The following is a 9694-nucleotide window of genomic DNA, read 5'->3' on the forward strand; positions in this document are numbered from 1 at the left end:
TGTAGAGGACATGGAAATAAATAAGAAAATTTATAAAAACAAAGATAATTTATCATTCACTACTTTGCTTCACTGCACCTGCTATTTTTGTCAGATTGATGAATTTTCTACTTTATCTTAATAGCGTTGACAATACGAATTGTGGAAGTATTCATGACCTTCAAAACATAACAAAGGGCTCAGTTTGGTCTTCCTCCAAATGAGACATTTCTACTGGAACCTAGCCAAGATGTCATTTTGAAATCTCACAACTTGCCAACAAACAGAACCAAAGCCAAAGCTTTGTCTCATTCGTACAAGGCTAGTGTTTTCCAACAGCATTCATTCATAAAAGCTCAATATTACAGTAGCAATTACTTGATGGACATGAACAAATGCATAAACAAGCAATAAGTCTTATAGCAGCAAAGAAGCTTGTACATTGCATGTCTTGCTACTAATTATATCTTTTGATGGGAAACTTTTCAATTGACTTAGAAAAATAAAACATGTTCTCACAAAGTTTAAGGCTGTACACCCACAAGTTATTGTCACTGTGACTTTACAGAATGAATTCCTCATGTCTTCTTGTAGTTAGGACCAGTATGTAATTTAATTCAAAGTCTCTTCCACTACCAATTAGCTATTTCATATGGAGTAAAAGTTCCTGAATGCCTACAGACGTAGCTTACCATGCATTTTCAAAATATTTTATATACACAAAAACTGTCATTTTACTTTATATCTTCTCCTTCCCATTTGACATTATAACACCTACACAATGCCTCATATTGACATATAGACTGTTTTATTTAAGTTTGGTGGCAATATATTTGCAGGAAATAATATATTTTGCAACTATCCTTTTGAATTTTATGGTAATCCTCTTCCTCTAATCCTTTCCTGTCTCAACATAAATGAACCAATTGTTCTGAATGATAATACAAATATATCTGCTTTCCTTATTTGAGGAAGCAGTCACAAGCAGATATTGTATACCATCCCAGAAAAATGTGGGAAACATATATCCCTAGCGAACAGTACAAGTGTTGTGTTTGGATCATGGTTATTAATATTTTGCCTATTATGTTACCAGCCTCACAAAAAATTTTAGCTTTAAGTAAGTTGGCTACAACAAAAAATTGTTGACAAATTTAAGAAAGATTTCAGATGGTTTTGAGAAGGTGCGTTTCTGGATGAGGTATCGAATATATTGCTTCTCCCTACTTATACCTCCCGAGGAGATCATGAATGTAAAATTAGAGAGAATCGAGCATGCACGGAGGCTTTCCGGCAGTCATTCTTCCCGCAAACCATACGTGGCTGGAACAGGAAAGGGAGACAGTGGCACGTAAAGTGCCCTCTGCCACACACCACTGGGTGGCTTGCAGAGTATAAATGTAGATGTAGATGATATGCACTTGGTATAAAAATGGGATTTGACCATCAGCAATACTATATTTAACAACAAACATGTGAATATGGCACCGAAGACCTTTTTAAGCACATCATCTCTAGCAGTTTAAAATGTAGTAAGGCATCCTGATATGGGTTTTCTATGATTTCCTCCTTGTTACTAAGGTGAACACTGGGATGGTTACTTCAATTACACCATGGCCGATTTCCAGCCTTTTTCTAATCTGTTAGTGTTTTATATGTCTATACCATTTGTGTGTGTTTCTGGCATGTCTGATGCTATTGTACCAAAAGGACTATGGATGAATGTACAATTAAAGTGTAGATGTCGGGAATCAGGTACAGCTGAAATTCATTGAAAGAATTCATAGTAACTAGACGTCATATATGAATGTGATTGCTTAAAAAAAGTGCAACCTATAAACTCTTCCATAGTACATATTATAGCAGAGAACCTAATAATTTCCTGATAGTGGTTTGTTACATCCCCTCCTCTATTTTTTATTTACCTTTCAATTTTATTTGTGTAAAGAAAAACATATTACACAAAGAGAAAATGGTGCACCAATGAAGGTCAACCTCAGGTTACACTACAGATTCATATGCCATTATAACCAATATATCACAACACGGACAAACAACTACACCCTTTTTGTCTACATTACAGCCTATTTTTTTTTTTTTCTTGTTCTCATCATAGGAGATAAAGCATGCCAGATTTTATTGTATTTATAGTTTATTAAGTTAGAACACTATTTTTAATGCATTAAAGAGAAACCAAATAGGTAAGACTTCCAGCTAAGTTTGACAGCTGCCTAGTGATTTCTAATTTACATTATGTTAATACTACCTCTTGAAAGATTTTTTGTTCTGTACTAAAAACATCTAATAAATACCAGTGTAAGTACCTTCAACAGCTGCTCGTTTCCGAGAATCAAATCGTCTCCCCGCCTGTGTGTTAGCTGTAAAACAATGAAAAAATCATTATTAGTATTATTTTATCACTATAATGTATGTCTTATAAAGTTTAATTCCTTATTCATGTAAACAAATTACTAAACCAATCGCTGAAAAATGTTCTATCACAAAACTGTGTGCTTCACATAATAATCATCCATTCACCAAACCTAGAAAACAAATATAATATGGACACACAGTTCTTAAGTGTTGTAATGTATGCTTACCACTGCATATACACTTACAATTCTTGAGTATCAAAAACAATAAACAAAGCAGAGTAAAAAGCTGTTTTGGAAAGTTAAATCGTATTCTATACTTACAGGTTACACTTTAGCACACAGTACAGTTTCTACAATTGCTACCTGATATGTCAAAATAGTGGAACAAACAGCATAAACAAAAAAGGAAAACATACACAGCAATCTGACACTTAAGTTTCATTGATTCAGCTACATTTGCACAAAATTGCTGTTTTCGTATCTATTTAAAAATTATTGTGCTCAATAAAAACAGTTCTTTATTAGGAAACACTTATTTTGAGTAACACTTGAAAAAAGTTTTTTTTTCCTTCTAACATTTTACTGTATAACGTGACACCCAAGCACATTACATTTTTCCAACTGGATTTGTTTGAGAACATTTCATGGATATTTGGCAGTCCTCAAGTACCATAATTAAATGTCCTCGTTTTACAATACAGGAGTTTTCATTGTATAGTCCCTAGGTTCAAGAATAAAGCCGGAAATTTATAACACCAGCCTCAGTAAAACAAGGATTACAAGATTGTTTATTTCAAGACCACAAATTATCCATCAGTGCCTTATGACACTATTATGAGTATTCTGACAAGACAAAGACTATTACAGTACATTATTTAAAGTGAACTTAGTAAAACATTTTGAAATCATTGATCACAATTAAATGTGGAAATAATGAAAATAAATTACTAAACGTTTGTTTGAACATAAAAAAACATCTACGACAATTGGATCTGTAAAACTATACTAGTTAATAATACACGAATAAAGGTAGTAAAGTTTCATCTTGCAACATAATCCACGGAGCTTTAAAATTCCAGTTCAAAGAGGCAATGGTCTTCTTCGCCATAAACTTCACCGAAACGAACGATTATTTCAACCATTACTGTAACTCATTTACCCATGCTTACGAGCTCATGATTCTGTGTAGCTATCGAATTCTCCTTTTGCTTAGAATTTCGTTGTCGGGCTATAAAAAGTATTTATAAGCAATAACAACTCAACTACGAAACACATTCATTTGCGCGTACTGGAACAATTTTCGTATTTTGGTGAAATGCCCACGATAACATCCCCCCCTCTCACTTTTTCCCCCCACAGACACACACATACTTTAGGTCTCAACCGAGTGCTTTTTCGTTCTACCACAATAAGTTGTTAATTTGATGTTACATTCGCCTCCGGGTGAAATTAAATTCACTGGCCTAAAACATTTCCTCAAGCAAACATGTCATCGGTTGTATACTATTATATTTCAAGAGTATTATCACACATAAAAATATAAATAATACTGAGGTTGTAGTTGGAGCTGAAATAATTTTGCTCTACGAAACCATCAAACGTAACGACGTGTTATTTACAATGTTGCTCGGGCTATTGATTTTTGAACTGTTATTCCATAAATGTCTTCACACGATCTACACCTCCACTTCGAATGAACTATGACTGACATTAAACACTTAAGTAAAGCAGTGACAGGCTGTCAGATGTGCGTCGGGACACATTCGTAACGAAACAAAACAAAAAGCACTTACAGGTAGAAAACGCGATTGCAATTATTGCCAATGATGCTGCCTACCACACTGACCGAGTGGCAACTTCAGAAACATAAAAAAGTACCACTATGCCAATTAAAACATGTTCCGAAAGCTAAATACAAGACGTAAGCTAAATCCACTATCAAAGACACTGTATGACAGATGTATGTTTCTGAACCAATTACCGAAGACGAATATAAAAAGAATAGAGAAATTGATTGACACTTCAATCAAAATAATTCTCTTCGTACGAATGCATTCTACAATGACCTTTACTCTAGTGACAGGTCCAGACGAAATCATATAACGGAACACTCCAAAGTGAAAACGGTATTCCTTTGTCATGTATTTGTGGATACAGTTTAAGAATTCCTTTGGAAATAAAGAGATCCACCGTACGATACAAACCTGAAATAATCACATCTCCATTGTCTGCTGGTCTTACGGCTTCACGTAATTACAGTACCACAAACGAACCAACAACAACAAAATCACAAGACGCTCTCCCAACCTTCGCGATCACTTGTGCTTCGCAAACTCCGTGAACTTACAGCAATGGCTACGTTGTCTTGTACTGACGTCAGATTTCACGTCTCCAACACGTGACAGTCTGTTTGCATTGTTGAAGTGCGGGAAATTCAATACGTACAGTTTGAATGATCTTTCCAGTATTGAAGATACTACCTGCAGAATTTCATGCGCTGTGGAGTTTCACACTGTGTTTGCTAAAAGACGATGTCGTTTTGCTCCACAACATTACGAAGAAGGATAGAATATATGTGAATATTTTCAATAAGGAAATGGACATTCGTAGGCTCGATAGGGATCTCAGTTATGTCTGTCTTGCAGGAAATACGCTTAGTTGTGAACAGCAAGTTGTTTTGTATAACTCACTTACAAATTTGCAGAATGAAAATAATTTCACGAATGTTTATTTTTGGGGAAAGATACTTGGTACTGAATCAGATTATTTTCTAGCGTATGGTTTTCGAAAGGATGTCATTAAAGGAAAAGTTTTTTTCTACAGGTAAGAATGTATCCTAGTCATAATTCACAAATACGTTTAATTCTGATGTTTCCGATAGTTTTTCTCTTACAGTACAAACTGCGTTGACTGGGGTGTTCTGCCACTCTCATCTCCAGCTGTTGCAAACTTGGCACTTATTTGTCAAGCACCTTTTCAAGGAGATCCTTCACTACTTCTCAACGTCAGCAAAGAAGGCTTCGATGGCTTTGATATAGATGAGGTAAGTCAGTTCCATAGTGCCTCGAGACACATTGTCCGCATTTTAATTGATCTCTAGAAATCCCCGAATTTTATAAAAACGTATCTTCACTATCTGCTCCTAAACCACTGAATCGATTTCATCCAAGGTACATATATCACTTGGTATCTGGAAAGAAACACTGTAGGAGCAAGAACCACATACATCTCGAAGGTGTGGAGGTGAAAAACAACCATAAATCACTGCGGGCAAATATCCAGACAACATTCATCCAGGATTGTTAGTGGTGGGCGTGATGAGGCATCATGTTGAAATTGGTACCAGTGTCCATGATCCAGTTGTATCGACATTGTTTACCATAGTACAAAGAACAACTAAAACAAGCAGAAAGATATATATGTTCAGTAAACTAAATAAAAATCAGAAGCGTCGTATTTCAGTGAGGAGCACGTAGAGAAGCTCTGCCGCATGTTTTAAAGAATAGATGACCATGCACAGGATAGATCTGTACCCAGCAGAACAGTTCGTAATGGGAGGGAACCTCGATAGTGTGCAGTCACTGTAAAGAAACAGAGATTTCAGCATAATAGGTGTAAAACAAAGCGTAGGGCTATAGACAGGGAGATGCTGAATGTAACGAATTTGGCTGTCAAAAGAGCAATGTGTGACGCCTTCAGTGACTACTCTAGCAGAATACTGTTAAGTGATCTTTCGCAGAACCCAAAGAAATTGTGGCCATATTTAAAGGTTGTTAGCGGTTACAAAGCTAGTGTCCAGTCCCTAACGAATGAGACAGGAGCTGAAATTGAGGCTATCAAAGCGAAATCTGAAACGCTTAATTCTGTTTTCAAATGTTCCTTTAAAAAATGTCCCAATTTAATCCTCGTACCACCGAAAGGATGAATGAAATAACTATTAATGCCAGTGGTGTAGAGAAATTACTGAAATCGCTGAAACTGAATAAAGTTCCAGGGGACCCGATGGAATCCCTGTCAGATTCTATACTGAATTTGCGGTTGAGTTAGCCCCTCTTCTCACCATAATCTATCGTAGATCCTTCGCAGAAAAAACATGCTCAGTTCTTGGATAAAGGCACAGGTCACGCCTGTCTGCAAGAATGGTAGTAGTAGTGATCCACAAAACTACCGCCCAATATCCTTGATGTCAATTTTTTGTAGAATCATAGAAAATATTCTGAGCTCAGACGTACTGAGGTATCTTGGACAGAATGACATCCTCAACGCTAACCAGCATGGATTTTATAAACATCAATCATGTGGAACCCAATTCGCACTTTTCTCACATTACATACTGAAAGCTTTGGATCAAGGCAACCAGGTAGATGTAGTCTTTATTGATTTCCAAAAAGCATTTGACTCAATACCACACCCACGCTTATTGTCAAAAGTACGATCATATGGGCCTCAAGTGAAATTTGTGTCTGGATTGAGAATTTTTTGGTAGGAAGGGAGCAGTATATTAACTGTGATGGAGAGTCATCATCGGATGGACTGATAACTTCGAATGTGGCCCAGGGGACTGTGTTGAGACCCTTGCTGTTCATATTGTATATTAATGACCTTGCAGACAATATTAATAGTAACATAAGTCTTTTTGCAGATGATGCAGTTATCTGTAATGAAGTACTATCTAAGAGAAGCTGCATAAATATTTAGCAGATCTTGATAAGATTTTAAAGTGGTGCAGAAATTGGCAAATGCTCTAAATGATGGAATTGTAAAATTTTGCACTTCTCAAAACGAAAAAACGTAGTATCCTACGACTATAACATCAGTGAGTCACTATTGGAAACGGCCAACTCATACAAATACCTGGGTGTAATACTTCTTAGGGATATGAAACTGAATGATAACATAGGTACAGTCGTGGATAAAGCATGTGGTAGACTTCAGTTTTTTGGTAGAATACTGAGGAACTGCAGTCGGTCTACAAAAGAGGTTGCCTAAAAATCACTCGTGTGACTGGTTCTAGAATATAGCTCAAAATTGTTTTACTCGTACCAGATAGGACTAAAAGGGAATACTGAACGTACACGGAGAATGGAAGCACAAATTTTCACAGGTTTGTTTAATCCGTGGGGGAGTGTCACAGAGATACTGAAGGAACTGGAGTGGCAGACTCTTGAAAACAGATGTAAACTATCCCATGAAAGTCTTATCAACAAAGCTTCAAGAACCGGTTTTAAATGATTTTTCTTGGGATATACTACAGCCCCCTAGGGATATTGCTCACATGGGCACAGAGGCATTCAAACAATCATTCTTCCCGCGCTCCATACGTGAATGGAACAGGAAGAAACCCCAATAACTGGTATTATGGGACATACTCTCTGCCATGCACCTCATGGTGGTTTGCAGAGTATAGATGTAGACTTGCATCCAACTTTACACATAATTTCAAAAGCTTATGAGACTTTTTTTCCGCTGACACTCGCTACAAAATGAAGAACGTTTATCATGTACTTCGTTTTCGCCGTTCACGCAATAAAACAGCCACATCATGTATAACGCTTTAGTTTATCACGCCGTACTACTGACTCTTTTCAACACATTTTCCAGACACTACCTACATATACCAGCAAATGTGCCTGCAAATTTGTATTATTGTACGACTCGTAGTTCAGGAGATATTACATCATAAATGTATGTGTATGAAACTAGCGTTTCTTATAATTTGAGTCAAATTACACAGAATATAGTCAACGAGTGTTTGATAAAGTTGGCACTTATTGACTTCCGACGAACTTTAAAAATTATTTCAAACCTTTTCTAAACTTTTTATTGCTTACATGCTGTATGTCCAATACTTAACACATATGTAAATTAATCAGAAATTTGAAGCGTTTTTGTACAGTGTTGGAATTGTGTGAACAATATATTTCGTATGTGTCGGCGCAAAGTGCACTGTGTAAAGTAGTCCTCTTTGGCATTGTCTAACACTCTTTGTGTGCGCTAATTATTCTGCTGTGTTCGCTGTAAATTTTTTGTTCTTGAATGTGCAAATATAGTTATTAGTAAAATGTCCTTTTTTTCTCCTTAATACTTATTCAGCTGCGCAAATTCCAATAGGTTATGGGCCCAGACTTCTTTCGCTGTAGCAGCTTTTTCAACGTGAACATGATTCACTGAATCAATCAGTAGTTTGGGACAATTTACGAAGTGCATTCGAAGATGGTGGTCTTACGAGAAAAGTAGGATTATTACGCGAGTTAATTACCACTCGTCTGGACAAATGTAAGAGTGTAGACGAATACGTTAACAAAATAATAACCACGTCGAACCGACTGAGAAACATCAGATTCGAGATCGCTGACGAATGGATAGGAACATTGCTGTTGGCAGGACTGCCCGAAAGGTATGCACCTATGATTATGGGACTTGAAAGCTCGGGTATACCAATCACAGGCGACAGTGTTAAGGTGAAAATCCTACAGGACGTAAAGAGTGCTCCAAGCTGTTGTACATTAGAGAAGGAAGGTGCGTCTGCTCTCTACTCAAAAAACAAAAAGGAGAAACCGCTGAGGTGCTACAAATGTCAGTAGATGGGACATATTGCGTCTCAGTGCAAAGAAAAAGTAAGCCCAAGGTCAGACACTCAGCAAAAGAGGTGTGTTACTGATAGCGCAGAGAGAAGGACCAGTAACAAAGGTAAGGCACTCTCATGGTTTTATTCTTTTGGCGGGATGAGTAATCGTGATATGGAATGGATTTTAGACTCAGGTGCATCTGTGCAGATTGTTAAAGATAAATCACTTCTTTATAACATCAAAGATAAGACTCATATGGGAATATCTACTGTTGATGGCAACAAGCTCCAGTGTCACCTGGCTGGGAAACTAGATCTACATGTAAGTGTAAATGGTGAATCAGATATGGTTACAGCACACAATGTTCATTATGTGAAAAATGTGGCAACTAACCTGCTGTCTGTAGGGGAAATTGTCAAGAAAGGAAATACAGTCACTTTTGACATGCAGGGTGCAAGAGTAATCAGTGAAAGTGGTGAAGTTATAGCTACAGCAAGTAACGAAAGGGGTATTTTTAAGTTGGATACCATTGACAGTAAACATAAAAATGTTAGTGATTCAGTATATTCAGCAGAAGGTTTTTTATGGCACCAGAGGCTTGGACATCTAAATAGAAAGAGTATGTCTATAATAAAGGATATGGTAAAGGGAATACAGAATTTTAGTGTGTCCAAGGATCCTTGTGGGACATGTATAAAGGGAAAACAAGCAAGGTTACCCTTCAAGACTAGTAAGAGTAAATCCACAGAAGTCTTACAGTTAATCCACACA

At 36.8% G+C, this 9694-nt stretch overlaps 1 protein-coding gene across 6 annotated transcripts in view; it reads right to left on the reverse strand.

The window, feature by feature from the left end:
• Positions 1-4694, reverse strand: part of LOC126195416 (E3 ubiquitin-protein ligase HECTD1) — a 314241-nt gene extending 309547 nt beyond the window's left edge. For all 6 annotated transcript variants that reach the window (XM_049934021.1, XM_049934022.1, XM_049934020.1 and 3 more), the window contains exons 1-2: positions 4559-4694; positions 2304-2357 (exon numbers count right to left, since the gene is read on the reverse strand). The gene's annotated coding sequence lies outside the window, so the exon portion shown is untranslated. The remainder of the gene's footprint in view (positions 1-2303; positions 2358-4558) is intronic.
• Between the last annotated feature and the right edge of the window lie 5000 nt (positions 4695-9694).

This window comes from Schistocerca nitens, chromosome 7, assembly GCF_023898315.1.
Source record: "Schistocerca nitens isolate TAMUIC-IGC-003100 chromosome 7, iqSchNite1.1, whole genome shotgun sequence".
NCBI lineage: Eukaryota > Metazoa > Arthropoda > Insecta > Orthoptera > Acrididae > Schistocerca > Schistocerca nitens.